Source organism: Diuraphis noxia, unplaced genomic scaffold, assembly GCF_037042655.1.
Source record: "Diuraphis noxia isolate RWA-SAM2 unplaced genomic scaffold, SU_Dnox_SAM2 contig0004, whole genome shotgun sequence".
Taxonomy (NCBI): domain Eukaryota; kingdom Metazoa; phylum Arthropoda; class Insecta; order Hemiptera; family Aphididae; genus Diuraphis; species Diuraphis noxia.
Window position 1 is genome coordinate 23,392,259 of NW_028301714.1, and position 26,332 is coordinate 23,418,590.

At 29.0% G+C, this 26,332-nt stretch overlaps 1 protein-coding gene across 6 annotated transcripts in view; it reads right to left on the bottom strand.

The window, feature by feature from the left end:
- LOC107161789 (uncharacterized) overlaps positions 1-26,332 on the bottom strand; it is a 375,424-nt gene that overhangs the window by 230,957 nt on the left and 118,135 nt on the right. For all 6 annotated transcript variants that reach the window (XM_089226404.1, XM_089226401.1, XM_089226403.1 and 3 more), the window contains one exon: positions 7,985-8,030. The gene's annotated coding sequence lies outside the window, so the exon portion shown is untranslated. The remainder of the gene's footprint in view (positions 1-7,984; positions 8,031-26,332) is intronic.

Below are 26,332 nucleotides of genomic sequence, written 5' to 3' on the forward strand. Positions count from 1 at the left end.
TGTTGACCAAACGATTGTTAAATGTTTTCTTAAAACAATGCACATGTACAAAAGGTTATACTTATATAGTTAGTATAGAAGCTAGCTTATATGGATTTTATAATGCCATATCTACTTATAAGACCTACACTTAAGACAATGCATTTGAAAATATTAAAATGCCTATGAATGGCTACAAAATAAAAATTTAAAAAATGTATTTTAGTTTATTTAAAAAAACTTACAAAGTGTCCTGGATAATATAATTTTTTTCCTATAAATGTTGGAAGAAAGTTTGTAGGTATTCACTCAAATATTAAAAATATCAAAGTGAAATGGATTCTTCTTAATTTAAAATAATGTATTTAGCATGTTATGCGTTATAGTAAAATGGAGCCAACACATCCGTGTGCGACGTCCTCTTAATTAATGATCTGAGTAAGGTTAGGTTATATATTATATACCATCGTACCAACTTACCTACCAATTTTATTTTATAAATCAAACATATATATTACAACACACACACACATACGTACACATACACACATATATCATGTGCATTAACAAATATTATAAAACGCACTAAAATAGTGAAGTATTCACAAATACTGATTTATGGACTATCGTGAATTTGTTTTGTAAATTTTCAAATTACACGTATAAGTCAGCATACAAACTATAACTCATTTGTTCAATTTACTATGAGTAAAGTATTACGAAAAACTGTCAAATAATCAGATAATGAATATTAAATGTTGGGATTGAATATTCTTCAGGCACTGTAACGTCATTGAACCACAATAAAATATAATGTAATATACAATGGATTACTATATCTATATATAAGCATATCGATTGTAAATTGGTGAATTAAAAAATGTACAGGTATTTTAATGAAATTTATCTGACATAGCTTACATTATTTCTACACAATTTCAATAGGATAATATATTCTGTGATTGTGAAAATTAAAAAATTAAAAATGAACACATCTTACAGCGATTCTCTATTCACGGTATCTATTAGGTAGAATATTTTACTTTTACATGTATCGTCAACAATAATACGCAATACGCTACAATTATATGAAGCAATGATTTCAAAAGAAAATGTGTATTTATAGTACCTACCAACCTATATTAAATTAGAAAATTGTACATAGTATTTATACGATACTGCAAATAATAAATATCAATACTTAATTTGCACTTCAATATTATTATGTCAAATTGATTTTAAACGATTGTAATGGTGTGAAATTATATTTAAAGCCCAACCTGTTAGAGAGTATGATAGAAATAATTAAGGGCCTATATTGTAGGTACCGACGATACCGTCGGTCGGTACCACGGTTAATGGTTATCTACTCGGTACAAATCAATTGTTTTCAACATCCCGTGAGTTGCTGCACACGGTTATAACCGTGTTATTTATTATAATACCTATAGGTATTCTACGTTTTAACTAATGATCCTTCCAGACATGTCACCATAAATTGTACTCTACTATATATGTTATTACTATTACAGTTAGAGCCCGACACTCAGTTGAGTTTTATGAATCACCTTTTCATTGGTTTTCGTGTGTGATAAATGCCAGAAACATTATTTTATTAAATATAAATTCTACTCTGAATCCTATTGCATCAACGAACCCGTAAACTTGACGAAAAGTTTTCCGTTAGTATTATATCATATTATAAAGAGCAAACATACAGTATGATAACGAAAGAGCAATTACAGGTTCCGGCAATACGACTAGTCGATAGGTACAAATCAATTTCTTTTGACATTCCACATGTCACAGGATTAGTAAGTTATATATACGTTTGAAATCTTTGGGCTTTTGACATGTCACCTCTCACATGTATTTTAATTTATTATTACAATACTATTTAGGCTTGGAACCTTCATTTTATTGCCTTAACAAACCCGTATACATCACGACAAGTTTTTCGTTACCCTAACATATCTAATATATATATATATCGAACACATATAGTATGAGAATGAAAATGGTTATACTGGTTCCGGAAACTTCCAGCAATCCTGCTATAGTAAAGTTGGTCGGTACAAATCAATTTCTTTTAACATTCCTCGAGTTCTTGCGCAGGGATAGGCTAGGAACGTTTGAACTCTGATCCCTCCTCTGCAGATATATCACACAGTGTATTCTATCATATAATAATATCATTTAGGCCTGACACCACCGTCGAGTAATCGATTGTCAGCTAGTGCGGTTTTTGCTGGATACCTTGATTCACTATCCTCCGTGCACGACCCTTGATGTTCCGAGTACCCACTGCACCGTCATTGAGGCTTTCAGCATAATCGTTTTTTTTCCTTTGCCATCCTGTCATATTATAATTGTATAATACCCCCCTATACATGGGAAAATTCATGATGGAAATCTGGCTGCAGATTTTTGACATTTTTCGTACCTCGTAACGACATCTCTGCAGTGGTATGTATGCTATTATAGATACTAAATAATTATAATATCGTCTGAGAAATGTTCAATCAATTTTCTATGCCACGTTCACAGTATAGCAATATAGCATACATATTAAGGCATTGGTTTTTTTTTTTTTTATTATTAAAGTAAAATACAAAGTTAAAATTAAGAGCAGAGATGAGCAATATTTCTGATTTTACGAGTGCGTGTTGGACTCTCAAATACGAAAATCTGCAGCGTTTAACTGATAATACACAACGTTTTGATAAAATCCTGGTAGCAATAATAATATTATATTGACCGATAACCGTGGTTGTGAGAGAAATCTGAGTTGAAGGGAAGTGGTTGTATAGCGCAAGAAACTTTTAAGACCAACATTCTCGTAACTGGTATAAATCATAATGGGAAATCGCACTTGTTGTTGTCATTATAGTTTATCGTCAGTCATCAAAAGATATGATAGCAAACTTATATAGCACTTTTCACCTATAGCACTTTTCACCCGTTTTGGTTTACGTATCAAAAGTGTGATGTTAAATAAAAACAGGAAATGGCAAAGTACGTGTGAGACATCGTTTCGTGTTATGCTGCCAATCTTAAATTATTTATTTTTCTGTCACATAAGGTACGAATAAAGTATCAATCATACCGTAGTTTCTCGGAACGAATTTTAATTATTATTGAAATTTGAAAGACCATTGAATATAGATGTATTTATATTTATAGATTTTATATTGATTCAAGAGTTTTATATGTTATTATTTATTATTATTGTAACATTTAATATAAAAACTTTTTATTAACGCGCCATAGCCTATAATAATATTGATATAACTGAGTAAACTCGACGAAATTTAAAATACTTAATGCATATTTTTATTATACAGCCATACAGGTGAATTATAATTTATATGATGTATTTAACAGCGATTTTTCTGATAACAATATTATTATTCAAAATGTTAGTTGTTAATATAAATTCATGAGTGGGCTTATAATAATTGTTATTATTATTATTAATATTTTTTTAATATTAGAAACCCGACAAAAAGTATAACTTTAACTTGATATTAATTTTTATTTTTAATTCTAACTATCTGATTATATGTAACATTGATGCTGTGTTTTTTACTTTTTTTTTCATCCTAATAACTATTAAGTCATCTATAAAAGCTATAATAAAGCTCTTAATTTCCTTGGTAAAGTTAGTAATAGGGGTAATTAAAAATACACTGTACTTCAATAAATAAAATAAAAATTACAGATAACCCTGAAAATGTGTAAAAAAACTATTTTTTGATAAAATTAATTTTTTGGAATCCATAAATATTAAACATAAAGAATCATGTGTATCAAATATGTGTATTACAATTTTTAATAATAATATACTTCTGTGCTTTCTGAAATATTAAACATTTTATATATTTTTTTCGATTTATATACGATAAAATGTTTACTTAAAATTCAAAAATATGGAAAATTTAGTATTACGTTTCTCATAACTATTTTTTATAATAATTTTAAAAAAAACATAGAGAAAATGAATCAACGAGTTCTTAATTTATAATTGTTTGTCTTTTTTTTCAGTTTGACATTTATTTTTTATTTTAATAACTAAAGCTTAAAAACGTTATACAATATTTCTCAATTTTCTTCTTACATATACCTAAATATTTTTAAAAATAAACATTAAATATTTCTACTGACATAATCATTTTGTAGACATTTGAAATATGTTGAAAAAATTAATATTTTAATAAAAATGATTGGGTTGAAAATTAATTGTTGACAAACTTTATCTGAAAAACGAAATTTTTCTTACTCCGACATTCACATAATCAAAAAAAAAAAAATGTTTTAATTTAATGTTGTATTATCACTTAAGCCCTTCAACGAGATAGGTAACTGTAATATTTATTTTAATGTTATATTTTATCAATATCAAATATTGAATCATAAAAAAAAATGTAATGACTTTTTAGCGCTTTCAGAGGTTTCAGTTTCTGGAAATTTTGTTCCTAAGTAAACGTCCGTTATTTGGAGGTGTCCGTTAAGATAGATTTCACTGTACATAATAAATCATAATATACTGTGGTTAACTGTATATTACGGTTATTTTAATTTAGAGAATAATCCCATAGACTCTTATAATACTATACGCGTTTAATATGTGATATAGATGTAAACTTTAAGGTTCTTCTGGGTCATGTTAAAGTCAGGCGGCGGTCGATTAAACATCAAACGCCAAAGTTGTGTGCGTTGGCAAGACTTCGAAACGATAACGTAAAATAATATTATCATATACGTAAGAAATAACTCATGGCGCCGGAATATTTCCTAACATGTTGTTGAAATAATGAAATGTACCCTACAGTTTAATCGTGCACACGTACGTATGTTTATACTGCTAAACGCGCATATCTTTGATGCATCGAATAATAATAATTAATATAACTTTAATACGCTGAATTTATTCGGAAACGCTTTTCAACAAACCAAACCAAAATATCAATTCGAATACGATTTGTAACGCGTGTATAAAATCACAAACGCGTATAAATATATATATATATATATATATTATGTACCAATACCTTAAGTTATATTTTAATATTTTGATTTTTTGAACACGACAAAAAACAGTATAACTGTTGAAAAAAAAATATGTCACAGATATTTCAATCTACACGATTACACGCATTTTCGTCTGCATTATAGTCATGAAAACCAATAATCTTGATCATTTTTTATATCATGATAATGACTATTTGTAAGTTCTACCGGGGTAAACAACGGAGTAATTCCTAACATGCTGTTGAAGTGTACTGGTTTTGTGAATGTAGGCAGGAAATTTCAAAGAAAAAAATCGTTCTTTTTTAATTTACATTCATTTTGTTGTGTTAAAATAGCAATACATACCTTGATTACAAACTAATTACTGCGAAACAATATAATCATTATATCTGTATTTATCATTTATTATTATTAATTATTAAAAAAAAAATATTTAAACAATTAATAAAATATTTACAATATATTTTTGATGTTATACAATTAAATAAAAAAACTATATGAATAATTATAATTTGTACACTCCTTCAATAAAAAATAAGCTCTTTTAAACAAAAAATTTAAATTTTTAAATTTTAAATTTTCAGAACTTTCAGAAATTTATCCCGACATTTCTTGAATATGTAATTTTTGAAATTTCACATAATAACCCTGTTTAATCATGTACAAATATTTGAACAATCAAACGCACATATATCTTTGATGTTACGTTTAATTATTATTGTAACTTGTACAGAAGCTAATATTTTGCTAGAGCGTTTTTGAACAAACTAAAATATTAATTCAAATACGATTCGCAACGCGTATAGAAATCATATCATACATCTGCATATATACTATAGGAATCTCTAAAATTTAAAATTTTTATTTTTAACTTCATAAAAAACAGTATTATCTTTGAAAATAAAAATAATAGATAGTTCAACCTAAAAATTCAAACGGTTATTATATATCTTCATCTATGAAAAAATGAAAAAATAAGCGTTAAGATATTTTTCCCGGATATCGTTTTAAGCGACGCGTGGTGCAGACTTAAAATGCTAAAAAGAAAAATATAGATAAAAGATTAACATTATTCTTAAAATGCATTGCAAATATATTCAAGCAGGCCACTACTGCAGTATATATATATATATATCACCATAATATTATGCGGACGGAGATCGATCGGCTGTCGTCACAGCGGAAACTAACGGGACATTATACTAAACACTAACTGGATCAGCGGTACGATGTGCATCCGGCGGGGTGACTAAAGAGACTTGTTGTGGCGTGGGTGATTATTCGCAGAACCCTTAAAACCAAAAAAATAAATAAAATGAATAAATACCTAAATACCTCTTACACTATAAATCTTCAGACGTTTATTTTCACCGTTTTGGAAAAAAAATTGTATTCAAATCGATCTGATATAAAATATTCATAACTGAATGTTTAACTGTGCAATGTAAAGAGTGTGTAGATGTAAATAAATAAATATATATATATATATATATATATATATATATATATACATATATATTTATTTATTTAGGTAAAATTATTTTGGTAAAAATAAATATTAAATACCCATTAAATATCTCTGAATATTCTTGACCAAAACCACGTATACATACAAGTAAGAGTTAAATAAACTTCAAAAACTCTTTAGATAATATATTCAGTGTAGCAACTCCTTAATTTGGTGAAATAATGCTTTCTTTATACTAGTTTATTTTTTTCTTAAATTAATCTGCAACTTGTAGGTATTTTTTTATCAATAAATAAAAATAAAATATGTACCTAGCTACACAATGATCATAGTTTATTTTAATTATATTAAAAATTGTATACATCATTATAGATTTATATCCAACGTGCAGATCATTAAACTGTTGTCACAATAAAATAATTTTATTGCGGTAACAGTAGATGTACATCATAACTGGTATTCATAGCAAATTTAATCCGATGACCGTGTTATATATACTAAACCACGAATGGCGTTTAGTACCATCGCCTGATCACCAATATCAAAATTAATCTTTTTACAAAGTGAAAATGTATACTCGAATTTACTCAATCCCCGGATATTGTATGAGATCCTTGCTCTTCCTCGGTGCAGAAACCTCAAATTCTAAAACGATAGTCATTGCTAGAGGTGATTTATTTTTATATGTTTTTCGACTCTTCTTTTTTACGTACACGCGTCAGATATCATAGTAAAATATATGCACTATTATCGTTATATATTTTGAGGACTGCTTACCACGACTGTATAAATGTTTAAAAACAAGATTATTATTACCGTTGGAATGCCATTTTATCGGAACGATCTTTTCACAGCATTTACTGTGTAATATCCTACGAATAAACAATATAATGTGGACCGAGATCCATCATCGACTGTCGTTGCAAACGAATGCGAACGGATGACAATACAAAAACTTATTACATAAAATATCACATAATATTATCCAATGTAGGAACAGTCATACAATAGTCACCGTAGGTACCTATATAATATAGGTACCGTGGTCACACGTTTATCACAATATTATTATACAACATTAGGTACCACGTAGGATAAACTATCCACTGGAATGACGAAGAAAACGTTAAATTGGATAAATAAGACTTCTGCGATTTTCATTGTTTTTTAGTTTGATATTAATATTTTAACATACTACGACTTATAATAGACACCGATTACAGTAATATAATGTATAGTTTGTGTAGGATGGCGTTACTGCTACTTATAAATCAGTGTCTCTTTCGATGTTATCAAAATAAACCGTAACGTACATCAAACTGCAACATTGCGTTACGTAAGACATATTTTATAATATTTAATACCAATGTTAAGTATACACTCTCTATTTATAGTATTTGGTAGGTCATAGGTTCATTTTGTTTTTCACTTTTTTGCTATGTTTATTTGCACTGATGCGATAATCGTATGTGTCTTAAAATAAAAATTATTATAATTAATACTTACCCAGATATGTAATACGCAATTTGTTATGAACTTGTGTTAAGTATATCTGTAAAACAAAAAAATCATGTGTTATAAAAATATATGCGATTGAACTAGGATCCCAAATTTCATCCAGTACACTCCAAGATAAATAAAACCAGAAATCAGACATATTTTCATGCAAGGAGTATGAAAAACCACTTTGTGCGGGAAATTCTTTTTAAGTTTATCATAAAGAATTTTAAAATTGAAGAATACTTTGAGAGTTAAGTTTGACGTCTTTATATTTTTTTTCTTAAAAATAATAAAGGGTACTTATTAGTTATTTTTCTGTTAAATAGTATTACAGCAATATGAATATAATATTGTTAGCTTTTTCAGATTACTCAAAACAAAAGTATGGATTTTTGTTGTTTAAGATTTTGAAAGATTTTGTAACAATTATAATATTCAAAAAAGTTGATATACTGCATAACAAACCACTGACCAACTTTCTTATAGATTTTTCAGTATACTCTCAACACTACTTTTATAATGTTAATAGTTCTATCACAAGTTTAATAGCCATAGTAGAAAAGTGCATTCTAATTATTTGTTAAATGTGGAAATTTAAGAAATGGTAAGTGCCCGTCAATGTAAAAAATGAATGTCGCCAAGGCTAAGAGAACAGTGGGATAATCCTTAAAAAAAATTACAGCTATATAAAATAATTGTTATCATTAAGTTTTATTTCATTTATTATTTGTGTATTTATTTAAAACTGTATTATGTAATAATCCTAGGTGAACACTTTTTTGCATTGACTCGAATATTTAAATGCTGTAAAGCGTGTTATACATCAGACCGAGATCAATCATCTATTGATTTATGGTGAAACGGATTGAAAAACATCGAGACGGTACATCAACGTGCAAAGTAAACGTACTGTATACCTATGTGCAGGGTTCGGATTTTATAGCATTTATTTTGCTTCTTTATTATAGGAATTATAGAATAGAGATAAAAATAGCAGAGTGGGCTATACATTTTTTTAATGCACCACGGACTCTAAATATGAAATTTAATTTTGCTATTTTTTGCATATTTGAAGAGTTTTAGAATTTTAGTGCTATTTTTAAAGTTTTGGTGCTATGTTTTGCTAGATTTCTTAATTCAACGCTTTATTTTATATTTTTCATAAATCTTGTGACAAATGGTATTCATTAATGCGAATCAATAAGAATTGAAATTGTATTCTAATTTACTCAAATAATTTTGAATAGTTGCGTACAAATTATGTCATAATTCAAGGTATCAATAGTTAATCAATACATACAAATTTTTTAAAACTGTATACGGAGATTTTAGCTTTTTTTTTATAAATATATAATTTAATAAAGATATATGATAAATTGAATAAAATTTTAATTAGTATTTATTTTTTGCTATTTTTGATTTTTTTAGGGCATATTTATAGAGCATATTTTACGGTTTTTTTGGTCATATTATAGCGCATATTTTAGGATTTTTGATGCTATAAAATCCGAACCCTGCCTATGTGTATTACCACACTTGTCTAGAGGCGTCCTTAAACCTCCACCAGGTGAGGCAATTGGTTGTATGGAGGTGGTGTGGGTAGTATTGAGGAAATAAAATAGGTATGAGATAAATTGTGCATATATTTTAAATGATATCGTTCAATATTAATATACTTGAAATACGAATATTAATGATATTTAAGTAACCTAAATTTAATACACATTACCACTATGATATTATAAGATTTTGGTTGGGAGAAGGTAGCTAACTAAACAGTGTAGCGCGTTGTATTTACATAATTACTAAATATTAGAAATTTAATGTATGATAACTTAATACATTCGTGGAAAATAAACGCATATAAATTCGTAGAATCTTCACATTCACAATTGAATAACGTCAAGAGGAAGTCAGACCACAGAGATGTGCTATATTAATTACAATGTTCAATATCAAATTCTAGTTAAATATTCTGTCGTCGATTTATAGAATTGCCACATTTTCCACAAGCCAACAATATAATGAGTTAGACACCAAAGGATATTGTATAAAAACAACAACAACAACAACAACACATGGTCGATCTTCTTTGATCATCTCATCTCTCTCTCTCTCTCTCTCTCTCTCATTATCGCTGTACCTGTTAGTAGCTAGGCTAGACATTGTATACAATATAGGTCAGATACACATGCGTAAATCATAATATAACTAGAAAACCATCTCAACTCACAGGACTTAAATCCGTCATTGATCTGAGCCCTGACATCGCCATCTCTCCTGAAAGTCCATTCCCAGTTTTTTTTTTTTTTCATGTTTTTATAATATACAACTGGCCGTCGTCTAGTTTAAAATAAAATATATTATACTCTCATCATATTGTTAATCGACACGCGACTGTTTTTTTTTTTTAAATACCTAAACCCCCTCGTATCTTGCAAATGTCTTAGATATACTTAATAAAGCGTAATATGTGATTATCTTTGTACCATCATGTGAGGGTGAGCAGTACGAATACACGGGGTGTTTGGTTAATCCAGTAACGATTTAGGGTAGGGTAGTTACCACGTCGGCGCGTATACGAGTGATAATAGAGTGGTTTTACACGCCACTCAGTGGTGTTCAGTTTTTGGGGTTGTTGGTGTTAAGGGGGGAAGATGGGGGAGGTGGAACGATGGTATGGATAGGAGCGGTATAAGTCCGCTGGCGAATTATTTTAAGCGCTCGAGTTATTTCATCACCGGTTCATTTAACGAGACATCGGGAGAAAACTTATTTCATTAGGGACAGCGCGCATGTGTCCCTCACCTTCCCCAGTTCTGCACCTAACCTAACCGATCGTGTGAGAGTGTCATGGTGATTTATTTGTGAGTTTCAAATTATCTGGCGACGACCGCCGAGAACCCTATACTTTGTCTAGTAGACCGGTGCCGCCTCCACTCCCGAAAAGTATACACATATTTACACATAATATATTCCGTGAACATGACCGTATGTGAATATGTGTGTATATATAATTCCATAGTGTGTGGATGTTTGCATATTTCAGGGCGGTGGACAAACGGTCGATCGATCGATCTATATTTAGATAGTTGGGTGGCCGAAACAAGAAGTTAACACTCTAACCGAAGAGTAATAAATTACGTCTGGAACCCTTTAAAACTTAAATTCTCTAAGAGTATACCGAAACGGTGAAACGTCGGTTGGCATTTTTCTCCTTTCAAGATCGAGGCCGTCGCCAACTTGGCATATTGTTATCATTATTATTATACACACAAATTTACCGCGAACACACACCATATTATCATGACAAAAATATAAATTCTCACTTCAAAGGACCGGCATACGCGATTGTTATACAAAAATAATAATAACATATAAAGGAAAATAATAATTTGATAGTCTTTTGCCCCACCCACAGGCGACGCGTGTTGTACCATTAATGACGACGGAGGAAAAAAACGTAATAACGACATAAAAAATAAATAAACTCACAAGAGTGTACACCGGCGAAATGTCCCAATGTCAATTTCCTAATCATCTTCCTGTTGTAATCGTATCAATAATAATTATAATATATGGATTTTGTCTATAATCTGGTAGGGAACGATGATGACGAAAACATCACTCGTTTGTCTGCACGCGAATGACCGCGGTTGTATTAGTACAACTGAAACGGTTCCTTTCTTCGGTACGTTTTACGATGATAAACGGTTTTACGTACGACTCTAAGTGATACCGTGGTCATGTGCACACTCATGTACTCATGTACACACACACGCACACACGCACACACGCGCACGTTTAAATGGATATTAAATTAACAGCAGCGTGAGGAAACTTTAATTAAAAAATTAAAATTAAAAATACCACATATATAATATATATATATATATATATATATATATTATTAAATTTTACGAAAAAAAGGGCGCATGTATAGCTAAATGTTAAATAATTTTTAACTATTATATAATTGTATTATTTTTAAAAAAAAAGTGAGCGACTAAAAGCTTTCCTTACAATGATATTTTAATCTAATGGGTTAACTCTTAAATCCATTGTGACGGTCCTTTTAGAATATAATTTTGTTTTAACTCATTTGAAAAATAAATGTCGTGGAAATACAACATTATGATGAAATGTTTATGACTTGTAAGCAGCAGTTATATTATTTGACATTTAGCCAATTTACTTTAAAATGTTCTTTTAAGTAGTAGTAATACTTTTCACTTTTTTTTTTTTCAAAATAGTATTAAGAAAATTCAATGAAAGTATATGTAGCGATAATAATACCTATTGTTATCTATGTATTCAATATAATACTGATGAAATGGGTATTTTTTATGACTGGTTGACTCTTTATACTGTCACTACCATATTATATATTATATAATATACGAATACGGTGATTTGGTAACAGTTTTTATCGAATATATAATTAGATGGAGGAACATTTTAGGCTACATCCTAAGTCCATATTTGCCGCAGTAGCTTTACATATATTCACAAAGCCTATTCCAATAATCATATGATTTTGCCCTGCCGTAACACGCCAACAGTGTCTACTTCGATTATTCAGAAATACGTATCCAGAGTAGTAAAAACAGAAATAACAAATCTCCAACCTATAAAGCTGACCAACTAAAACAATGAATGAATTATGGTCAGCCCAAAAAAAATTCAACGCTCCTCGTTTGTTCGGTAGCGACTCTAACAATGACAATCATTATTTGGTCATGGGTCTCCACTAATAGAGCACAAAATCTTCTAGAAAAGAACCCCACTCTCCACTCACGTATCTTGAAGAACCGACTTCCGCCACCGGAACAAAAAGGTCTACCCGCTTCTGGTTAGTAGTACGTTACATATCTTAGTAGTATTCAGTCGTCATCTGTCGTCGTGCTACCTAAATTGTGCCGACCCATTGTTGTTGTGGTTGTTGCCGCGGTATATGTATACGTAATATATTTACGTGCCTTATTTCCACACAATATAATCGCTATTAAGTTCGATTTAGATGTCGTTGGTAACATGTGGTTTTCATTCCGTGGGTGCAACGAGCGTTAAAAAACGTACACATAAGGAGTGACGAGCGAGTCAATAGTGATCGTACACGGGTGCGATCTAATCGGTAACCAAAAGGACGTCGTCGGACATTCGGGCAGCCATCAGCGTATGGGTCGCGGGACCTGAACGAAGCGATAAGACGTCGAGGTGGTCTTCGTTATACATTTATATAAAGTCATACGGGCGGTCGAGCGGTCGACAATAACCGGTAACGTAGTATCATAATACTTGATACGTTGTTTTTATCTATATTCCATATTATCCCATTATTATATATTCAGATTGTTGTTTTGACATTATATCAATATTTTTAATTATGGCCTTTGTGTCGTTTATTATATTATTATAATAATTATGGTATTATTATATTTGGATGATAAGTGATTGGTCCAATATTAATATTATAATATAGTAGGTGAGCGCCTACAACCCTAAGTGCATATGTGATCAATATTATTATTTATAATCTTTGTATTTAATTCATATTATATTGTTATGTCGTGTGAGGAAATATCAGAATACAGTTCATTTAATATTATTATCAGCCCAAATTTGTTGATTTATTATTATTAGTGTTAGTAACCTATTAGTCTATACATATATTATTCAAATTAAATACACGACAGTCAACATCGTTACTATACAGTGGAAACCCAAACAAAATCAAACTTTTTCGTCACCAAGTCATTACTTGTACTATATTCAATAATTTTAACCATTACCACGAATTCCTCTGCTTTCAACTATGCATATTAAAAATGTAAATAGCTTAAGCCTACCTTGCAAGATATAGTAAATACTACATATTAACATAATGATGATGATAAATTCATCTATAAATTCTTTTAAAACGGAATCAATAGATAACTACCAATAAGCCAAAAGCCTACAAAAATTATCAAATTCTTACATTACAGCAATGTTGAGTAGTGAGTATTCATCCTATAACAAATCAAACAAGAAAGAGCATTCGAAATTGTTACTATTAATACATAAATTGTAAATAAAAATAAAAAAATATTTAAACTATACAATTTCATATTAAAATATACAAACAAAAATTAATTTTCTCATAAATCCTAAAAACAGACTCATAATATTTTATAAGAACTAATTAGACTGCCGGATATAAAAATTGTAAATTCTAACAAAATAATATAATGAACATTTTGTTTAAGATATCGTTGTAAATACCTTGTTATCTAGCTAATGTATAGAATATTCTATTCTATGGATACGAAATCATGTTTTAAATTTAATATTCAGTGCCATATCAATAAAATGTTAATATTACTTAAGAAAGTTTTCATATTTGAACCTTATTTAAATACAACAGCACAAAAATAAATGAGGTAATAAGGAACGCGATAGGAGAAAGAAGAGCAAACAGTCGCAGATGACATCGCATGTTTATGGGTTATTAAAAATAAAATAATACATTAAATTTTCTTTTTTTTCGGCAAAATGAATCCAAGTTGGATATTTTTGTTTGTTTGTTTTGTTATTTATTTTTCAATACCACCGGGCTGCTGAACTAATGAAAATAAATGTATATTATTATTATTATTTGACCATAAAAAGACAACGGTAGGTGTTTTATAGTAAAAAGAAATAGTAATAAGTAGGTAATAAAATAATTCATTACAATCCAAGTTAATCTTCAGCATTTTGTTTTTCAGTAAATAGACAAATAATAATATAACTAATAGGTGTATATATATCATAAACAGTATTATAACAATATACATAAATATATAAAATTTGTTATAATATATGTGATTATATATTACATACCTATTATATAATATTATATAAAGGTGATTCACTAAGTACGTTCGCCCCCTTTTTTCTTCCATAATGCAATTATTCAAAATCAGATTTTTAGAATTTTTAAATATACTTAAACACCATATTTTAAAATTCTCAACAGTTTTTGTACTACTTAAAAAGTGCTTTTTGGAAATACAAACTTCTGTTATTTTTTTTCAAATAAAAATATTAGTTAAATAACAATAAACACGTATAATTCACTAGATTGAGTTATACATATCAATTCGTTTCAGAAATAAAATAATTCTATGGATAATGTCGTCAATGGAGCACAAAGCTTCGAAGAGGCTGACTGGAATTCCAAGACTATTTCTGGTTTCCACGTGGTTTTGATAGTGCACAATAAGGTGTTTAATTGTAAGTGGTTCTCCATAGGTTTGGTTTAGTGTTGGTTCTTTTCTTCGCATGAGATGTCCATGGGATATCTTAGTGTGGCATATCCGTAGGTTTGTTTAAATTACTTCATCCTTACGATTGAATAAATTGGGTTTGGCCAGTATGTGGTAGTATTTTTTTATCTCTCTCAGTTTATTATTTGGTGTGCGCCACCATTTGGATTCCCACAAATTGTTAAAATAAGTACTAAGATATTTCTGTGGATGCCAATACGTGAGGAGTAGGCACACATTTCCTTGCTACGGTTATTTACTGATTCACGGGTTACTTTGTCAGCTATCTCATACTCATTGCCATCTTTTCTGCAATTGCCTGTTGTCCATATAAATTGTATACTCTTGTTAGATTTTGCAATGGTGTTACTTATTTTAATAACTAGGATGGTTGAGTGTGAGTTGAACGTAAAGTTCTTTAGGACGCTGAGTGAATCTAAACAAATGTTGATAGTAGGGTCAGGCAGTTAAACGGCTAGGTGGGCTTCTTCAAGAAGTAAAATTTATTCCACTGTATAGATACTTTTTTTGTGTGATAGTTTGTAAGACATGGATAAGTCATAGTATATGATAACAATTACCACAAGAGAGTTGGTTTTGAAAGCGTCTGTTTAGATTAGAGGGTTTGACGTGGAAGAGTCCGAAATTTCGTTAATTAAGCTTTTATGCATAGTATTTGAGGTTTCTTTTTCGGCATAATCTGCTAGATTGATGCTATTTACAAGAAAAGTTAGCGCACCATAAGGAGGCACCACACTACTTTCAGGTTTGATAAAAACATTTTATCAATAAACTACTCATTCGAATTGTGAATTAGATAAATAAAAATATTCGAAAAATTATTCAGTTGAAAAGGGTCGGGTTCTCATATGAAAAAATAGGAGTTTGTATCACTACAGAACACTCCTTACGTGGTACGAAAAATGTATACATTTTAAGAATTGTCTTTGAATAAATAGTATATAGCATATTAGCAAAGTGTTCACTATACCTATTTAGAAGTTTCAAAAATCAAAATTATTTAAAAAAAACAATGGGAAAACATGCTTGGTAAAACACTGTATATTATTATGTTCAAATAGATTATAGATTATTTTATACTATTATATACACATTCTATATTATCTTTGTGCCACAGGCATATTTGTGTAAATTAACAATATTGTTTTAGTGACTTTTAATTAATAATTACTCCTTTTACTATTGTTATGCACAATGTACGTTTAGTATTTACCATATAGGTTTATTCATAAAAATACATGGCGGACAGTATTTATTTAAGCGTGCATAGTATATGGTGAATCACCCTGTATGTATATATATATAATAATTATATATATACATATATACATATATTGTTAAGTTTCTACTTTCAAACAATATTATAATAATTTTGACACATACATATTACTTTCCTTCGTTTCGAATTGAATCTGAAATATCCAATTACACGCTAACTGAGAAAGAAAAAGTACCCAAGTAGAAAAAAAAAATTGAAAAAACCGCTACACCATAGGTATGGCCTCAATCCGACAAACTCAAACCCATTTGTTCTTATACGAACTAAGATGAGAAATGATGGTCATAATTGGCCGCAATTTTGCGAGAGGTGAAAGCGTGTCGATTTATTTCACCCTCCTTGCTCAAAGGTCATTCTTATATGATTCACAACGAATTGTTATTAATATTTTGTCTGCGGGGTTTACTTGGCAGGGTGAGTGGGAAGGATGCGACACCCCAACTTTCTTGTAGATTTGCAGGCGGTGGGTCGTTGTAATCATGTACGTTGTGCTCGCATATTACGTGACTAGAAACGAAACGCTATAAATACAAGCGAGGGACAGAAAATCATAACTTGACTGTGTAGTTGAACACGTGTTAGAGGACAAATAGATTTAATTTTTTTGTCGGTAGACTTTTAAGACTACCATCCGTCCACGAGAGCTTTGGAGATGGAAGATACAGCAGTGAGTTTCCTTTTTTTTCCACCGGAACTTAAATTACAGTGCACACCGGACGTGTTTGCGTGTATATATATTTATATATTATTTATAGATGGACGGCTGGGGAATTCTGGAAATATTGTTTGGACGTGAGAGGGATGAAATCTCTTCCGGTTTTAAAAGCTCTGTTATGAGAGCAAATTGAAATGATTGTCAGATAAACCTCGGGCAACAATTTTTATAACCTCCGTAAAGCGGTGTTATCATCACGGGTCTTACTCCACCTCCCAACCCCTCGGTGGCAATTATAATGCACTTTCGGATAAAATCGCCCGAGGAGTCACTTTAACACGTACGAATTTATATCACTGGTCGAGAACGAGTTCTGCGTTTTAAATGGATACTTGGTTATAAGATTAAAAACATGGTAAAAATAATGATTATAAGGCTGTGAAAAAAAAAATTGTGTATTACAACTCGAGGCACCTATTTGAAACAGGCGTAAAATTAATTATAAAATTTATTCCAACAACTATTTTATGTAAATTGTTCATTTGTAATAAACGGTATTAACGAGTTTTAATATTGTTAAAAACAAAATTAAAAGTAACAAGAAAAAAAAAATATTAATATTCTTATGATTATAAATTTCATGGTATATTTTTAAGTACCGCAAATACGGATTTGTATGGTTTTTTTTTATAAAACTAAAATCGATTAAACTAAAAATTACTGTTAATATTTTCGATTTGAATTTATGATATTTAATCGACACTCAAAACCGTCGTTAAAATATAATTTTATTGTTTTAAGCAATAATAGATTAGGTACATTTAAAAATTGTGACGTATAAACCAAGGCAGGAAAAATATAATTTAATGACTAATGTTAAACCAAGCACAGAAAAAAAATAATAAGCAACATTAAAAAAATATTTAAATGGATATTTTGTTGAAAAGAACTTTACTTCTTAGTTACATATTCGAGCAAAATAGTTGAAAGGTAAATTATTTACATTCTTGTTTAAACCCCACTAAATCCGTTATTTTGTGTGAAAAAAGCCATTTGTTTAAAAATTGTTGTTTCTAAAGCATTATCTTGAAATCATAATAGGTACTATATGTTAAAACTTAAATGGTAAATATATACGATATATTACATGTCTGCGTAATATTCATACTATTATGATTATTTTTTAAAAGCGACTGCATAGGTTTTCAATTTTTATGAGATCCGAACAATTTTTAAATTTTTATTTTATTGAAAAAATAAGACTTTTAATTAATTTTAGAAGTGTAACATTATTTTTTTATTTTTGAAATCGTAAAATATTTGAATTTAATAAAAAAAGTAGATTTTGGCTATTTATAAAACAACTGATACGATATACAATTTTCGTTCAATTTATAGTTAATATACTATTTAAAATGCAATCAAAATTAAAATGATGATGAAATTTCGATAAAGATTCGAATCAAGAGAAAAATAATTTAATTTCTTTATTCCAATCGGACATTAAATATGATATTCTACATATATTATATTTTCAGTAGAGTATTTGACTCATTTTGTGATTAACACTTTTTGGTAGACGAATTTATTATAATAAAGATATATAGGTAGGTAGATTCACGCGTACGAACCATATTATGTAGATGTACCACACAAACAACATATAAATTGAATTTATTGCACAATAAATTTAGAGCGTCCACGGATTCGTTTTGACCATTAGCCTTTTTGCTGTGTCTATATCACGCATATCATATTCCTATAATATTCCTATTGCCCTGCACGCGAGAACAGATAAACAACTCTTATATGTCATATTAGTTGTGCTTAATGCGGTATAATTAAAGGAGTGCGTTGTTTGTTTTAATTTCGTCACGGGTAATAATAAATAAAATAATAATGTAGCATCGTTAAGTGAGAGTGAAAAAAAAGATTCAGTAAAATTGTGGTAGGTATATAGTTTTACGCGTACTGCAACAGCCACATATAGTGTTGTAGAATATATAACGGTTAAAAACTGTCAAACAAATACATTTTGCAAACGTTTCGAGCGATTCCGTCGGAAAATAGTTTTAAACGAACCTATAAAAGTTAAAACGTATATGGTGTCATGTTTTGAAGATCGTTAAATTTTAATTATCAAAGTATGTTTGGAGCGTTACTTCACTAAACACTGCTACGTGTATATATTTTGCTCTTAAAAGATCAAAGACCGTTAAGACACTCGTAATTTGAATATCATCAAAAATAAGTCTGCGTATTAATAACTAAACTAATGTAGAAATATGTATATTATGTTGTAGGCATATGATGAAATCAGGCATTTTACTATATGCCCCTAGGCGTATATTGTCAAAGAATTTAATTTGTATGCTATTTAACTAAATGCCTATTTCAAGTCAGGCAAATAATAAAAATCGAACATATTGTATTATTTTAAATATACTCTATAGTCTATACTCTATAGCACGAGTAGTGAGTACTATATACATATATTATTATTAAATAAAAATAATAGTTCCATTGGTTTTTACCTTGGAAATTAACGTAGATATTAGAAATTACCGTGGGACAAATTATAATCCTATCGATTATAACGACAAAAATATGATGTTAGGGCCTGATTGTAAAATAGTACATGAACGGCCATGGCACCTTCAGAGTCAGCGATCTGTAGAAAGATCAAATCAAGATGTTTAAAACATGTTATAAGCTTGGGTCGTCGATAGTAAAGGTACCAAGTGATCAATCGGAGTTTATTTTGTACAATGGCAAAAAAACATTTCACATCATATCATAGAATTTTAGTCGCTCGCCATATCTGAGCTTTATTTGGTACTGAACCAAAATAAAATCTTAACTCTACAAACTTACCTTCCGAAATTATACGAAATTATCAAATGAAGAAGACGTTTAAAATAGGTATTTTACTAAAAAATTCAGGATATAATAATGCTGGCAATATACCATCAAAAGAATATATATATTCTGACGTAAATTATATCTGCAGTGATTGTGAAAATCAGGTAGTAAACTGCAATGTACTATGTGTAAAAGAAATATACATTCTGATAATTGCGGATATTCTATAAATAACATCAACGATATTGAAAATATTTTTCTGCTATGCAATAATGAAAAACAGATAAAAGTTAACCACATTAAATCTCATGAACGACAAATAATCGCAGCAAAAAAAGATGGCAAAAATAGTGAAAAAGTATTTAAAAAACTAAAGGTCACCTAGTGATCAGATAATATTGAGTGTTCCAAAAGTAGACCAAGGACCTCTTGACAGTCAAAATATGAATGGGTTAGTGAACATACTCGGAACAACATTTACCAAGTTGTCACAGCAGTTGTTATTATAAAAAATTGGTGTTCCAGGAAAGAACTTCAACTAGTTTCGAATAATGGTCTAGAAAACAGCAAAGTACAAAAAGACAAATTTGTGTTCATACGTGAAGCCGTAGCAAGCTTATCAATTTTCAACGGTCAAGATTTAGTTAAATTTAACTGTCATGCAGAAAAGCGATTATGTGAAACCAATCGGTGTTTATGTTTTAAAAAAATATTTTAAATGTTCAAGAAAATAAAAAAAAATAACAAGAAACAACAAGACAAGTAATAACTGAAAAATGTGTTTTTATTTATTTTTTATACTCGTATACTATTACAGTATCTCATCTAATTCTAGTAATTACCTACATATATTTAGAATTTAAGCTTTAAAACAATAGTACCGATGAACACGAGATTAAACATATTCATATACCTAAGTGTTTTACATATTATTGAATAATACATAGTTTTTTTTTTTATATATACAAAACAGCAATAAATAATTAATAGAAAATATAATTAAATTTCTAAAATAATAAAAAATACTTAATTTTTATTATTTGCCGAACTTGAAACAACCATTTAGTTAAATGCCTAGTTATCTATTATTAAATTAATAGGCAGATAGTGAAATAGCATACAAATTAAATTTCTTTGACTATACGCCTAGGCATTTAATAAAATGGCTGATTTGACTATATGCCTAGCTACGACATATACATATAGTAACCTCTCCAAGAAATTATAATAATATTATCATTTAGTTGACAAAATGTTGTTTTCCAATAAACCGTAGACTCTTATAATAATAGGTATGATGTAATAGATACTGATATTGAGTGTGAATATTTTTTTAAGTTTGAAATTTTTTTAAAGATTAGAAGACTCGTAATGTTTTTGTCACGCTTAAAGAACACTGTCAATTACGATAAACGCATGAATGATTTCCGTTAACGACTAAGCTTTATTTTTTTTTTCAATTTCAAATATAGATATTCGAATATTATTCTGTCATAGAACTTTAATAATATCGCCGTATACATTAAAATAATATTACACAACTACATAATCATTGGGTTTTTGACGAACACATTTTACAATAAATAAGTTTCGAACTTCTTTAATTGTCATTACCTCGTTTATATTATTACTATAACATGTAAATAATATAATAAAAATAATATTTTTATGTCGTGAAGAATATTTTAACGAGATGAGCGCATCGCCGATCACAGGTGTCGGTAAATCATGCTTCATCGATTATTGTTCTGTATTCCATAGTGGCATTATCTAAGTGTAAATGCGTACCTCTCTAAACAGATTTTAATGTTATTATATATTATATTATATTATACCAATGCTATAAATTAATAATGAATTTTTAGTATTTATATGAAATAAAAATTGCGCCCCTAGCGCGATCATTTTAAACTGCGCCCTTGGCCACCGCCCACCTTGCCAATGCCTAGTTACGGCACTGATCATCGCATGCTATTACATACATTATATTATTAAGGGCATCACGATTATAGATTTAGATCTTAGATTTAATAAAGAATAAACCTAGCAAATTATATTTCGCTTCGTTTGCTCCCGATATTATTATGCAATATAAGTAGTTTCTTTCCGTTACGGCGATAATATTGTTATGGTATTCATACCAATATCATAATAAAATATTATTTATAATATTTCGTAACAATACGAGCGTAACGTTCATACTTGTGAAAAAATGATTTGATAACAAATAATAAAAAATCAGCTAAATTACAACTTAATGATCATCGTAATATTATTTAATCAGAATTACGAATGCGGAAAAATTTGCTATAATAGTAGATATGATGTACAATTAAATATTCATATAAATGTGCGCTGCGGGAAATTCTTATAGGTATGCGGAATTATTTGAGTAACAAACTACAAGTCAGTAACATAAATCCCAGGGGTGTCTCCAAATCTTGGCTATGAGGGGGGGAGGAATAATAAAAATATGAAATTACATGGGATTCAGATATTACAGTGTTGAACCTTATTTTTTTCATCTTTTGTAATTTAGAACTATTCCTCTACAAATAATTTGTGTCACTGAGATGTTACATAATTAAAAACAAATCATCATAGTATACAAATTTATTTTATTGGTTCATATTACAAAATCTCTACATCTTTTCTTCTTAGCAAAGCGGCCACTGAAATGTTACATTATTAAAAACAGATTATCCTTAATAAATCAACTTTAAATCAAATGAAACACAAATGACACGAATGAATGATATCAAATTATCAAAATGTGAAATATATTATCAGGAATATGGCCGGGAATTATTATCAATAATATTATTGTTATCAGTCACGAAATGTGTAGACCATGAATTAAGATATTATATCTTAAATCGTGGTGTAGACCGCGGTTGTCATGTGGTTGTTTCAACAACTATTAATTATTGTTCGAGGGTAAACAAGAACCCAATCAGCTGATATAATTTTGTGAACCGTGCTAATATAATAACAATATAAGATTCTATCATCGTGAATATGTATTATGATAACAACTTATCCATGTAGGTACCATTGATAAAAAAAAATTCATGGAAATATAAATGTTTAAATTGATCAATTTCGATGTAAGTCAGTCCGCCTCACACGGGGGGGGGGGGGAGTCACACCCTAAGGATACCCCAGATAAATCCTTGGTCCCGAGGAAGAGTTTAGAATACAAAGAAACTTGCATATAATAAAATTATGAAAAAAGAGGTAACAAAAATATTCAGTTAAGTTCTTCTCCAGTTCTCCTCCAATGCCAAAGAAATATTACCCCTATATTATTAAATTAATTTTCCTATTCTATATATAAAAAGCTGCATTTATACTCAATTGCTTCCGAGTACTGACGTACGCTATTTAACCACACGATAATTAAAATATAAAACTTAATTACTGTTTGATACACATTGTCTCAGTAACCGAATCGAGTGATCGCCGTTAAAGAACGCACACACTTGCTTACATAGATCACTATATAGTTATGTATATATATGTTATAACATCACTTATACTCGTATATTATTATCACTTAACCTAGTTTCTAATTTTCTACATCAATTATAACTTAATGGCCAAAACTTAATAGGTACTACATTTCTTTAAACATTACACACATGTTTAACCTAGTTGTAAATAGTTTTAATATTAATAATGTTTGTGATTATTTATTATTTATATATTATTGTATATTATATATTTTTAGCTATACTATTTAATCCTTTGAGGTGTTAAAACTTTAAATTAATTAATTATGCATGATACAACAACTATAAAAATACATTTGTATTTTTCACTTACAATCCATATTATATTCTGTATTTTGAAAGAAGCATGATTAACCTGCATTCGTGTTAATTATAATATCATAATATATAACCTTACGTTGAAGAAGAATAAAGTATGATTACAAAATTAAATTCTTATAATATTTTACACTAATAAGTTCGATTAGGAATTTTTAAAAAATGCTTAACTATGTTATTGCAATGCTTGTGTATATGAGATAAAGTCGCTTTTTGAGTATAATATCCTCTGCTGTAGTTACGACGATTAATTAAATGTGTTACCAATTTAACCAGAAGGTAATATTAATTGTGTAAGTCCTTGTATAATTAGACTATAGATATATAAATTGATCGCACCCCAAAACCCATCTACATAATCTAAATTATATCCGCGTGTATACCGGAAGGCACTCTATAAACCGAATACCGCGATAGGGAGATGGAACAAAGGAAAAACAAATTAAGCTGTCAATTCTATGCGAGTTTATTGAGTTCTGATGCATTACACGTTGTAGTTGCATTGAATTTAAGGAGCGTTAAAAAAAACAACTCAAAATAGCATTCGTGATCGAGTTATTGAACATAACACAAACTTATATTGCATATTATTACCACAAACATAACTACTTCCTACTCCATCTTTAATCTTTATTATACAAATGATTATTTTGTTGCTGCTATTAAATGGTATTATTGTTGTATTGAATACCCGTGTACCTATATGTATTACTTAATGTTTTGATCTCTAGATTTATTCTAGTATAGTCGCAAATAACAACTTTATTTATTAGATGTATTTTTTTTTTTTAACTATACTGCTTAATTTAAGTGAAAGTTTTCTTTTATACCAACATTATATAATTATTGTAATTTACTCTGTTAAAAAAAAAAAACCCATTATTAATGTAAAATAGCATAATGCAGTAGATTGGCGTACACCGTGAATTTCGTTAAAGCTGAATATTATGATATTATAAATCGAGTAGGTGTTTGAGCACTAGTTATATTATATTCTCGAAGAAAATAATATTATGAGATGCTTGATTTATCGTTTCACTACAACTGTAAAACAATATTCGCGTTTGGTTTATTGCCGACGACGTCAGAAACTGCAAAGTAAAACAACTATCGGAGTGTTCAATGCACGCGCGTGTTAAGCCAAACACACAGATTTATTCACGTAAACTCGAACGGCTCAAACGCAGTATATATGATATGATATATTATTATTATTATTTCGTCGACTTCATATATAATATTTTACGACGTGCATCCCAATCTCATCCCTCTCCCTCCCGAATAATCGGCGTGAGCCACAAAGACATTTGAACGTTTTTTAATGGTATATGTCAAAAAAATATGAAACGAAAATTCGCAGTTACTCTGCACCCGACTGTATTACGCGCGCTCAGTGTAAAGTGTATAGATTAGACACATCCATGACACGCGATATTGAAGACTCAGCTCAAAAAAAAAAGGAATATCCACATATTACTACTATTATTATATTCTATCGAAGTGAAAAAAAAAATGTGATCGAATTATTTTTTTCATACACACCGATATCGAAAAAATCAAATCTCATTTATATATCAAATATATTTATTATAATTGAAGTTTTAAGTTTTTCATCTGGTATACAAAACATATTGACTCAAATAAATATATTATGTTTGATGTTCAATAGTTATAAGAATATAATAATAGGTATTGAATGCGATTAATGTGTACAAAAAATATCAAGTATTTAAATTAAAACTGTAACATTTGTATCATAATAAACATAATATGAATCGTCAAGAGCCGTGCTCGAAATAAAAACACACAAATTCAAAAGATCAAAATTAAATAAGTGTTATTTTTATTTTTATGTCGAGAGTGGTATCAGTGTATCACCTTATAGTGGACAACTTAATTTATTCACACTTCTAGGTATTAATAATTATCACGAGTTGTGTATTATTGTATGCAATAATATCATAAATGTATGTAACTATATACTCTGCTATTATTTTAATACATTTTCAATAATACGTAAACAATTTTTTAATAATAAAAAAACATTTCAATTCATGAATAAATAGACTTTTATTATAACATATGTTTTTTACAAATCGTATTTTGAACGTAGTATCTTGTGTAGCAATGCTACATAATAATATTTAATATCCTTTTAGAAAATCGATTCCACATCAAAAAGCAAGAATAATAAATTTAAAAAAAAAACCATCCGTTATGTAACAATATTATAATATGTAATCATTATATTGATAGATTTTATTTTAATTGCACATTTTTTAATCATAATGTTATAACGTATATTTCAATAAGTTTTTGAACTTCTATTTAAGTTGTACGACTATGAAAATTGAAAATTTATAATGCGTATTAAAATAGTATACGTGTTGTACTAAAAATTAATACTTTTTTATGGTA